This window comes from Echinops telfairi, unplaced genomic scaffold, assembly GCF_000313985.2.
Source record: "Echinops telfairi isolate 266 unplaced genomic scaffold, ASM31398v2 ScPeMD7_7424;HRSCAF=8462, whole genome shotgun sequence".
Lineage (NCBI taxonomy): Eukaryota > Metazoa > Chordata > Mammalia > Afrosoricida > Tenrecidae > Echinops > Echinops telfairi.
The window spans coordinates 95,417,769-95,429,419 of record NW_022111324.1 but is presented as its reverse complement, the minus strand read 5'-3'; positions in this window follow the sequence as shown (position 1 = coordinate 95,429,419).

Here is an 11,651-nt window from a genome sequence, read left to right as displayed (position 1 = left end):
CTGAGTCATTCTCTGTTGGGTGAGGGATTCAGGGATTATAAATGATCCAGATGAATGAGGGACATTACTGGCATTTCTTTTAAGCAAAAGCTATGTCATTTATGGCCTTTGTTGTATAATAAGATTGCATCTCTCCAACTACAGAGAAGGGCATCACTGGTCTGTGCATTTCACCAAGTGCTAAAATTGGTGGCTGTTCATTGGCTGTAGCTCATGGTAGCTCACAGTGATTTCAATTTTTTTTTCTTTCAGCATCTTCAGCGTCACATCTGAGCATTAGATATGACCTTTATCAGTACCCATCTGACGTTAGAGGCAAGCCCACCAAGGGGAGAGCTCCACCCATTACATTATTTTCTGAATCTATGCCTTTCATCAGTCTAATATCTCTGTATTTTATACTGCTAGTAATCTTAGAAGCATACAATAAAACTGGCCCTCTACTCTCGGGAAGTTTGGGCTAATCTGTGTCACATCGATTACGCAGCAATGACTTGTTCGACTTCATTAGTCACTTACATATGATGTATGATAGGCAGCAGAAGTAGGGGTAAGCACTAGCTCTGGTATATACAATGGTATATACAAATATGCCAAGAGGCATCAGAAGTTGCCTTATGATATCCTTGACTTCCTTCCCACTCGCCAAGGGTAGGGAGTTGGCGGGTGGTTGGCCTCATTCTTCAATCCTTGCCCCCAACAGGTACCTTTTGAGAGAAACCTGTGACAAATGGATACTTCTACAGTGAGATGAAAGTGGGTTACAGGGTGCCAGAAGTTCCTAATTGCCATTGGGGTCTTTTTTCCTTACTAGCAGGTAACAAAGGCAATCGGTTAGATGAAAGCAGGATCCGGCATTTCCCAGGTCTGACAAAGTGAAACTTCTTCAAAACGCACCCTTATCTATAGTCTCTCCCATGATACACAGCAATGCTGGACAGTTCTACTAATTACTAATACCAAGAAGACAAGGAACTTTGAATTACTGGACAAAGAGTTGAACTAACTGGATCCTGAAGTTACATGCCCATAATCAATTAGTCTGGGGTGAAAAATGGGGGCTGTTTTTTAATCACCAGCAATAATCATAGAAATTGTGGTAGTTACATAATCTGTTGTCAATTTGAGACTTAAGAGTGAAGAGGTGGAGTTTAGCCTGCCGATCAGGTCGCAGCTTGATGACCTCATTTGGAGTCACTAAGGAGATAAAGAGCTCGCTGGATGGGAAACACATGCTCACTCCCTGCGAAACATTACTGACGATCACTGACAAGCCTGATGGAGCGACAGTGATGCAGCCAGAGCCCTGGAGCTTGAGGAGCCAAGTGAAGACCCACGCCAGTGCTGAGATGCTTCCACCACCACTGGATCCAAGACTTTCCACCCACTGGCCTGTGAGCTTTCTGCATTTGGCATCATTGCATGTGTTGTGTGAGTCTGAAAAGGAATTTATAGATTGGTATCGGACACATAAGCTAATATTGAACTGATGGACTTGATCTGGATTGGGCTGGGAGGTCTTCTCAATATTCAATTGTATATAAAGCTCTTTCTTGTACACATATGAGTGTCTCTGGATTTTTCTCTAGTCAACCTGGACTAACACAAAAATAAACACTTATGATTAAAAGTATCAGTTCCAGAGGCAAGTCTAACAAAAAACAACAAACAAAAAGAATAAAATACTAAACAGTGTGCCTCTTCTGTCCAAGGGAAGCAACTGACATCAAATGTGACAAGTGTTCCAACACTCAATCAACTCTCCCACTTCTCAGCCTGAGAATCTGATTACACATGTATATTTTCAAAAGATCTAGGCAAGAGCTCATTAAGTTACAAAAATGCTTTACCTTTCAATTCTACCTTATTAATTATCGCTTCTTACCTAATATATGCACTCTTCATATACATGGGTATGAGTATATCGATATCTATCTATCTATATGCATACAGAGAGAGAGAGCCGTGTGGACATACATGAGTGGGCTTCTGAAGGTTGTGGAGAAATGGAATTGGAAGCTAATGGAATTTTTCCATGAGTGTTTGGAAGCCCGTATATGGATGCATACACGTGCTCTCAAAGTGTACCAGGGTGGGTTCGAGCGGGCATTGTAGCCTCCCTGGGACCCCTGGAACCTTTCCAGCCTTACTCACTGAGTGTGGTTCCCTGGAGTTGGGAGGGAGAGTGATAGGATCCTAGCAACCCAGAAATCAATTGCGTGTGCCAGAAAGGTCATGGTCGACACTAGGCATCTCTTGTCATAAATCACACTAAAGTACACAGTAGCACACCCACATACTCGTCAAGCCTGGTGAACCGGGACTCTGGATTCACCTGTCCTTCCCAACCCCCGTGGTGATTTTTCTTTCACTCCAGAAGCACAATGTCAAACAACAGTAGCAAGACGGATCTTCCTGGTTTTTATTGTTGAGATTGCTGTTGCGTGAGCTCCGCCCTAGGCAGCCTCCTCTCTAACAAACAGTGACGCGCTGCCTAGCCCTGCTGCATCCTCACGATCGTGACCTTGAGCCCCTTGTGTTGCTGTTGCCCACTCCCTTCCAACCTAGGGGTCCCTCTGCCCGTACTGTCCAGGTATACCTCTTTTCGTTGTGTGGCGTGGCTTTAGCGCACACCTCAGAAATAACCCTTTTTGCAAACGCAAGCTTTGAGGCAACACCGTGGCCAGCAAGTCTCTTGCTGCTGCTTTCCCAATAGCGTGTGCTCACTTTGTGAGTCTCTGTGTCACACGTGGGTCGTTCTTGCAACACTCCAGGCGCTTTCAAGGTGCTGTTGCACACTGAAGAGAGCACGATACCAGGTAACCATGAACTTGTATAAGCACTGGGCATCCCAGCGAAGTGTGAGACCACGCTTTATTGCAGCAGTCTGGGTCTGAGCCAGAGGGATGTCTTCGAGGTCAGTCTGGATCAGACTTAGCTGATGTGACCCACCGGGTTTGGATTGACTAGTGTTCACAAGTAGATCACCAAGCCTTTCTTTCTCACCTGACTTGTCTGGATGCTCTGCCGAAACCTGCCGACCATGGGTGACCCTGCTGGCATCTGAAATACTGGAAGCAGAGCTTTAGCCCCATGGCAACGTGCAAGCCTCCCCAGTATGGCACAGTAATAGAGGGGGTGAAGAAACTCTCCTCAGTCTATAGTGTACCCCGAAGTCATGGCGATCTATTGACCAGGGAACTGTTGAGGCCCCAATTAGTAATGCTTTCCTGTCCCTGCGGCTATAAACGTTCTTGTATCTCCACAATACACAAAAGTCAACACCCCCTGAATAGGGGTGTATCAATTTGTCTCAGAAGACATTTGTCATACTTCTCTGAAGATACACTTTCCAGAAGTCAGTCAATGAATTGGTATTGATGATAAGTATTCACGGTCAGTACTTGCTGCTTAAATCATCGTACAGTCTCTATCATGTTGTTGGGGTTTTTTTTCCCCCAAAGACAAAAAGTTTTGAATCATTTTTTTTAAGAGAAGAATTCGGGTGTACTATGAGATGAAGCAGCAATGGAACTTCACATGATATCGTATCCTTGATGAAAGCCTTCACCTGTCAGACGAATTGACATTCCACGCGTGGTCCGTGAGCAGCAGCAACAAGCAATGTAAATGGAAGCTTGTTAGAAATGCAGAATCCAGGGCTCCACCCCAAACTGAATCAGAGTCTGTACCTTAGCAAACTCTGCCTTATATCCGGTAGGAGTGTGAAAGTTAGACCAGAAGTGTCACACGCCAACTTTGACTCATTTATATCCAATCATCCCAATCTTTGCACTAACACACGAGAAGTTTGGAGCATCTGGTTTCAAGAAGACAAAACAAACATTCGGTTGCGCAAACCTAAGCTTGTGATTGTAAACTGCCATCAAGTCTGTTTCCCGTGCACCGCTGGGATCCGGAGGGATGTCAGTGTTTCAGAAGTGATTGCCAGGCCTTTCTTCCTAGCCTGCAAGTGCCACTGAAGCCTCTTGAGCACCATCAGCCACATCAAGCCTCTACAGACAGCGGGACTGTGCTTGCGGTGCACTGCCTAGGGATTGAAATTGCATCTCCCATATGGAAGGCGAGAATCTCATTGAAGGAACACTGCCCACGATCCTGAGCTACCAACCTGAACAAGTCTTTAAACTTGTTCTATCACCATGCTCTATAAATACACTTATTTTTCATCTTCCAAATAATCATCTGTCTGCATAAAAACATGCAAACAAGAAAAGACTTCGTTTCCTCCAACTCTGACCCAGCTCAAGCTTGTCTGAGCCGAACTATGCTCCATAGTTTTCCACGACCGGTGATTGCTTTGTTTGTCCCAGAAGTACAGAACCTGGTCTTTATTCCAAGGCCCCAATGAAATGACTCAAACCAATCACTCTGTGGTTAGTCTCTAGGGCGCACCACCCAGAAACTCGTCTCTTTGCACAGGTGCTAGCAATCCCACTGAGGTGGTGCTTATTACACCTCAGTATCAGCAATCATACTGGGAGCAAAGCTGATGGGTCACATATAATGGCGGGAAACATTGTTTTGATAAAACCTGGTGCCATAAACCGTCATGGGCCTTATTTGAGTGGGTTGCAGAAAATCACCCCGACTTGCTGAAATGACATATGTCTGTCTACTCCCGAGAAGTTTCGTGCAATATACCAAAAGTGTCTCGGGTCTGGTAGCTAAAAGAGTTGCTCTCTACAATCCATTATCTTTGCCTTTTCATGCCGTGCATGGATTGTAACTGTTCTCCTCTCCCTTCCCCATCGTCTTTGGCTCACAGGGATGTTGGCCCAGGTCCACTCTGTCTGCTCCCAGTCTGAGATAACTGCCGGCTGGAGAGTGAGGCCAGGGCCACAGGTGTTAGAATTGCTACGCACGAGCTCAAGAGCCACAAGCAGACTGTGCACACCTGTGTTAACAGTAATCCTCTATAAAATGCTTATCAAACGCCCTGGTAGGCCATCTCCCTGGCAGTTACTGTTGCCCCTTGTTTAAGGTGACCAGATTTAAAGCGGGTCACCATTGACGGGGCGGCGGGGGTGAGGGGTGGGTGCGGTGTTCTTGATTAAAAATTTGGTCTATATGGACCAAATAGACCATTCCCTAGCTTGTCGTGCATTCTTTCCAAAAATCAGGACTTTTTTAAACCGCCAAAAATTGGGGCTGTCCGGCCAAAAGCGGCACGTCTGGTCACCTTACCCTTGTTTGATCTGAAGCGCCTTTCATGTTTCCCCAACCAATAACACTTGTAGTGCCAGCAGCCACATTGGTGAGCGTTACGTGGCAGTGTGTCAGGAAGATGTAAGAGCAGGCCTTCTCAGGCCTGCATTTGCCGGGCAGTTGGCACATTTCTTTGGTGGAATCTGCTGGGCATGAGGTCAGCTCCACACCAGGGGGCAGGATCATGGAGATCGAGTCCAGGCTGCAGTCTGGAAAGGGATCCCAGCTCCCCTTCCCCTGGTGCAAGCCAGGCTGCTCACCCACCCCACACAACAGGACAGCAGGCCTGGGGCACTGCCAGGTACTGGAATCATCTCTGAGAGGCTGAACAAATGCATTTGCACGGCATCTTTACTCTGTACAAAACATTTCCAGGTACAGTTACTCATCCAACAGATGTTTACAGAGCACTTATTAATGACCCAAACAGGAGCCCTGCATATTGATTATGGCCTTGGAAACCCTATGGGTCCCTTCTTTTTCCTATAGGGTCCTTATGAGTTGCAATTGATGGCAGTGGGTTATGGTTTTTGTTTTTGTTTAGGTTTACGTTTGGATGCCTACCCAGCATCTTGTCAATGGCCAATGGGCAGGGGAGGGACTTTTGATTTGATGAATGTTCTTGATATAAAAGGACAGTATCCTTGCAACTCCTGGGTTAATAGCTCTTTGGGGAAATGGCTTCCAGCTGAGGCAATCTTTTTTCAGAGAGAGGCAGGGTTGGTTGAGTGGCTGAATTCACGCCTTCCATGTGAGAGACTCAGGTTCAATTCCAGCCAGTGCACATCATGAACGGCCACTACACCTCTGTCAGCACAGAAGCTTGTGTGCTGCTATGAAGGTGGGCTAGGAAGAAAGGCCTGGCAATCTACTGAAAATTAACCTATGCGTCACAACGGTCCAGTGTTCAACCCAGGCTGGGGTGGCTCGGGACTGGGCAGCACTAGATTCCACTGTGCGTGAGGTTGCCATAGGCCTAGGGCCCACTCGGCAGCAACTCACACAGCAAAGCTTTGTTCAACTGGTTAAGAAGAACAATGTGTCTTCCTCTTCTCTGCCTCTGACTGCGACGAGCGGGGCACTGAGGGGAGCCTCTCCAGGTGGGTCAGGCAGGCTTCCTTCTGAAACCCTTCAGTGGTGCCTTCCACTTAAATCCGCTTCAGGAGCTGCGGGTAGGATGGAAACAAGAGGAGGAAAAGATCAGAGCATTTTCATGCAGAAGAGGCTGAGTGACTCTCAGACTGGGTGGGGGGTGGGGGGTGATCTGTTGTTCCTTTCACGTCCTATGAAGACAGACGTGTCTCCTTAGTCTCTTTCCCTGGCACTGGGAGGTGAAGTATGGTCACATAAATACGCCTTGTGCTGACCATTGCACGCCGGTGACACGTCAAGAAGATTCTGTTACCTGTAAAAGGTCAGTCAATGCGAGCATGGCGTTTTAAAACTGTGTCTGCTGCCCAGCGGCCAGAGGATCAAGTTTCTATCCTCTTTCACTCATCATCCCCACACCCACCACCCACACCCTCTTCCCCGTCAACACAGTCTCCAACTGCTTTCCTCAAATCACTTCCAAGGGGCCACAGGCCCAGGGTCCTCGCCCACATTGTCCTCCGGTTCCAAAGGGAAAGGAAAACACAGGTCCGCACGGTGGGGCCGGAGAGTGAGCCCTGCACAGTGCTCCCCTCTGGAAGTCGAAGAATAGCCAGTGAGTGGCCTGGGGGGTAGGGGGGTCTTCCTTTGGAATGGTGGTGCTGGTGCTGAACATGGTACCGTGGACTGGCAAAAGGACAAACCAATCTGTCTTGGAAGAGGTGCTGCCCAGAGCACTCCTTAGAGGCAAAGATGGCCAGACTTCATCGTGCATGCTTTGGACAGGTTGTCAGGAGAGACTAGGCCCTGGGGAAGAGCATCGTGCTTGGTAAAGGGCCGTGAAAAACAGAGGGAGGTCCTCAGTGAGAGGCATGGGTGCTGTGGCTTCAACCAGGGGCTCCAGGGTGGCACACGTGTGAGGACGGCACCGGACCAGGCAGCATGCCATCTGCCGTGCCTACGGTCGCTATGGGTCAGAACGGACTCCATGGCACCCAGCGCCAGTGTCTGTAGCCATTTGATGGCGGTGGGTTTGGCTTGGGGTTGGGGGCTTAGTCTTGCTGGTGGCACAGTGGCTAACGACTTGTCTGCTAACTGAAATGTCGGCGGTCGGCACTCAGCCACTGCTCCATGACAGCAGGATGTGGGAGTCTGTTCCTGTCAAGGTCATGGCCTTGGAAACTCTATGGGGCTGTTCTCCTAGGCCCCAGAGGATCCCTATGAGTTGGAATTGACCCAGTGGCGATGGGTTTGTTTTTGTTTTTGTCTGGTTTGGTTCTGAGGTGTTGGGCTCTTGGGCTAGAAGGCTAATGACGTATGATCTGCCTTCAAGGAGGTCCGAGTTTATAGAACCAGTCGCCAAGACAAGAGAGGTACAACAGCACCCGGAGCCCAGGCTGGGAGGACAGAACACCTAGTCAAAGAGGCGACCTGATAATGAGGCCTAATAAAGGGCATCCCAACTAGAGGAACTATTAGGCACAGGGCTGGGAAGAGGCTGGGGGAGGAGAGCAGGCCAAAGACTGGGCAGACAGCCAGAGCAGATTCAAAGTCAATCAGCTAGGGAGTGGCAAGGCGGAGATTCAAACCCAGACCTCCCTCCTGGGTCGTACAAAAGGTGAGCGCGCTCAGCCACGAACAAAAGGCTTTGAGATCCCAGCCTATCCAATGGTGCCTCAGAAGAAAGGCCGGGTGGTCTACTTCTGGAAAACCCTACGGAGCATAGTTCTACTCTGAAATACATAGCGTCACCAAGGGTTGGAGTCCACATGCTGGTGAGGGTGTTACCACCTTCATTTGAAAAAAAATAAATTATAATGTCTTACTTACTGAATACCACATACCATGCGGTGCATCTTGTAGCATATTTGCATGTGTTTTATATATATATATATATACACATTTATAACACATTACCCTGTGAGGTAGGTAATGGTATCTCCATTTTATAGTTGAGTGGCCAACATATAGAACCACCTGTCCAATGTCACACAGTGTGGGAACTGCAGAACCCCGGTCTGAACCCAAGAACTTGACCCTAGAGATCACAAATTTCTCCAAGCCCACACAATTAGCTAGGGGCAGACCTCACACGCACAGCCAGGTCTCCGTTACAGTCGAAGCGCCCAGCCAGTCTTCCCTGTGCCTCAGATGAGGTTTCCTGGCCATCTTTGCAGCCAAGAGGAATATGCTGTTGAGGAATATACTTCAAAATGGAAGGTCGCCCTTCCTCATTCCAGATAAGTTATGTTAATGCATATCCCATTACCTCATGGGCCTGTGGCTTCACTTCCTTCTCTTCAGCCTTTTAAGGGAAAGCAGGAAAGACCGGAGCACCCCACACTGTGTGCACTGGCCTGGTTCAAGAGAAACACTCGCCACCACACCCTTGTTGTCTTTGGTTTATGGAGAGTTCAAGTTTATTTCCAGCACATATGCTGACATAATGTGCCAAGGTTGCTTAAGATACAACATTTTCTAGAGAATGCAAGAGCGTGGAAACACTGATTGAGCCTGCAAAAAAAGGGTACCTTGTGAGGCTGGGTGCTATGGAAATTAGTTAGGGAAGTGGGGGGCGGGAACTAGTTTCGATTCTAAATTTCATTCCTGAGGAGCGGGGACAGATGAACCACAAAAGGAGAAGATTCCATCACCAGAGAACAACCGCTTGAGGCAAACTGCGGCGCCATGTTTGTGCAACTATCTTTGAATAAAACAAAAGCGTGCCTGCAGAAGGGTGCCCAGAGCAGCACCAATGTCTCCCTCTCGTCCTCCCCCGGAGCAGGTCATCTCTCACACCACCACCGCTGCCGCCAGTGTCTGCCCTCTGTTCTCCACAGTGAGCATGTCTCTCTCGAGCAGACAGGACTAGACGTAGACGAAAGGCGTTCCGCCATGGTCGACCGGCCTGACCCACAATGCCAGCTCCCCCCATGCCCTGCCACCGTCCACTCACAACAGGGTCCAACACCCGCCACTCCACATCGGTTTCCAGGCAGCAGGATATGACAAAGACAGAGAAGGGACAGGCCGCATTCTGCCTGTGACACTCCTGCCCCCAGGTCTCTAAGTGTGTAAGAAAGGAAGACAGCCCTGGGAGGGCAGGGAAGTCTGCCTGGTGGCGATGCTGGAGTCGCGACGTGGTATGACTGGCTAACGCGTTCAGTGGCTGCCCAAAGATGGGCCGTTTGAGTCCACCCAGAGGCACCTGGGAGAAGAGGCGGGTGATGTGCTTTCAAGGTAGCAGCCTTGGCGCATGACCCTGACACAGCGGTTCTCAACCTTCTGAATGCCGTGACCCCTACCTACAGTTCCTCGTGTTGTGGTGACCCCCCAACCATAATATGATTTTTGTCACTACTTCATCACTGTCATTTGGCTACTGTTATGAATCGTCATGTAAATAGCTGATAAGCAGGATGTATTTTCATTGTTACAAATGGAACATGATTAAACATAATTAAAGCATAGTGATTAATCGCAAAACAATATGTAATTATATATTGTGAAATAGTTATGTTTTCCAATGGTCTTAGGTGACCCCCTATGAAAAGGTTACTCGACCCCCAAGGGGTCGAGACCCACAGGACTTCGTATTCTTGAAATATTTTTTTTTTCATTTCCCACCCTCCCTCCTCACCTTCCTTTACCTTCCCTCCCCTCAACCCCTCACCCCCACCAGCTGATGGCCTCGGCAGCATCATTCTTTCCTGTGAAAACCATTTCTTTTTTATCCTCCACAATAATGGTGTCAGAGCGATCTTGAAACTCACTGACTGTGCTGAGCACAGTGTCCTCCGATTTTGTCAATAAAAAACTTAGCCAGCTCAGACTATTTGAATTCAATCAATTCCATTTATTTTGTTTTGTTTTTTTCTTTAATTCGTTTTCTTGAGCTATAATTAGTACATAATGCCATTCAATCATATGAAGAAGGGTTGGGTTGTCACCACCACTTGTGACACTTTGGAACATTTTCTTCCTCTTATTCCCACCGCTGTTGACTCCCCGTTCCCCCACAACCTCCCCTTTCGGGCCCCAGGCAATTGTCATTTCCGTACTGGCTTCACAGATGCTGGCTGGCTTCCCTTAAGAGGAAAACATACAAAACAAGAACCAAGAAAGAAAAATAGGGCCCAGCAACAATGAGCACAAAACGGTGACAGACTTCAATCTCAGAAAAAGCTGAAGATCTTTAAAATACAGGATACATTGAGAGTGGATCCAAAGGGAGTTCTAATGCCAAAGTGGCACATTCACCCGCTCTTTTGTCTAGTACGGGGCTGTGCGCGTGCCGCCTCTGTGGCAGTGGGCACTCACTGCAGACTCAGTCTCCACAGAGACCCTGCAAATTCTCTTTTACTTCATGGCCTCTAGCCAAGGAGTCAGTTCCAACTCATGGTGACCCGGGGTTTCAGAGTAGAACTGTGCTCCTTACGGTTTCCTACAGCTGATCTTTCAGATGCCGAGAACCAAGCCTTTCTGGGCGGTCTCCAGGCTTTGGGGGGTCACTGAGTGCCTTACAGTCTGCATCACCCAGCGATTACGCACGACCTCTGTGCTCCACCAAATTCTTTCTCTCTGCCTCTCAACCTACTCTTTGTTCCCGTGTTCCTGTTTCTTTCAGGCGTTTCCATCTCTTTTACCAGAGAGCTGCAGCCCTACCTAGTGGTCCAAGCTTGAGCCATCCTATTTGGATGTTAGCCCGCAGAAAGGAGCAAAGAGACAGGAGAAGGGTGGCCCAGGCCCCGTAAAGACACACCTGGAGGCTGGAAACGTGTCTGTGTATACCCATCGAGCCAAGGGTCCTTCCCTGGACACACCGGGCTTCAAAGGGGTTTCTTCTAGCTATCCAGGGTCCAGCTAGCATTGAAGGGCTCTGTTACTGGGAAATAGGGCAAGTGAACAATTGGGGATCCAGACAAAAGGACTGACTCATGGGAATTGTGAGGCTCAGCAATGAATAGGTAAGAGACCACGGCATGGCAAAAGAAGGAACAAGTCCGTTTTTTTAAGAAATACAACCAGAATGTTCCTGAAGAGTGAGGCTGGTGAGACGCAGGCTCACCTGCTTTAGACACATCACCAGGAGAGACTAAAACGCACGTCCGTGGAGCTGATGCCGACTCCTGGTGACCCTAGAGGACAGGGTAGAACTGCCCCTGTGGGTTTCTGAGCTGTAACTCTTCATGGGAGTAGAAAGCCCCATCTTTCTTCCCCAGAGGGGCTGGTGGCTTTTGTAACCCATTCTGACTCACTGAGAGATAATCCCACCGTGGTGGGATAAGCTCTGTGAGTTTCTGCCACTGTGATGCTTTACGGGAGTAGGAAGC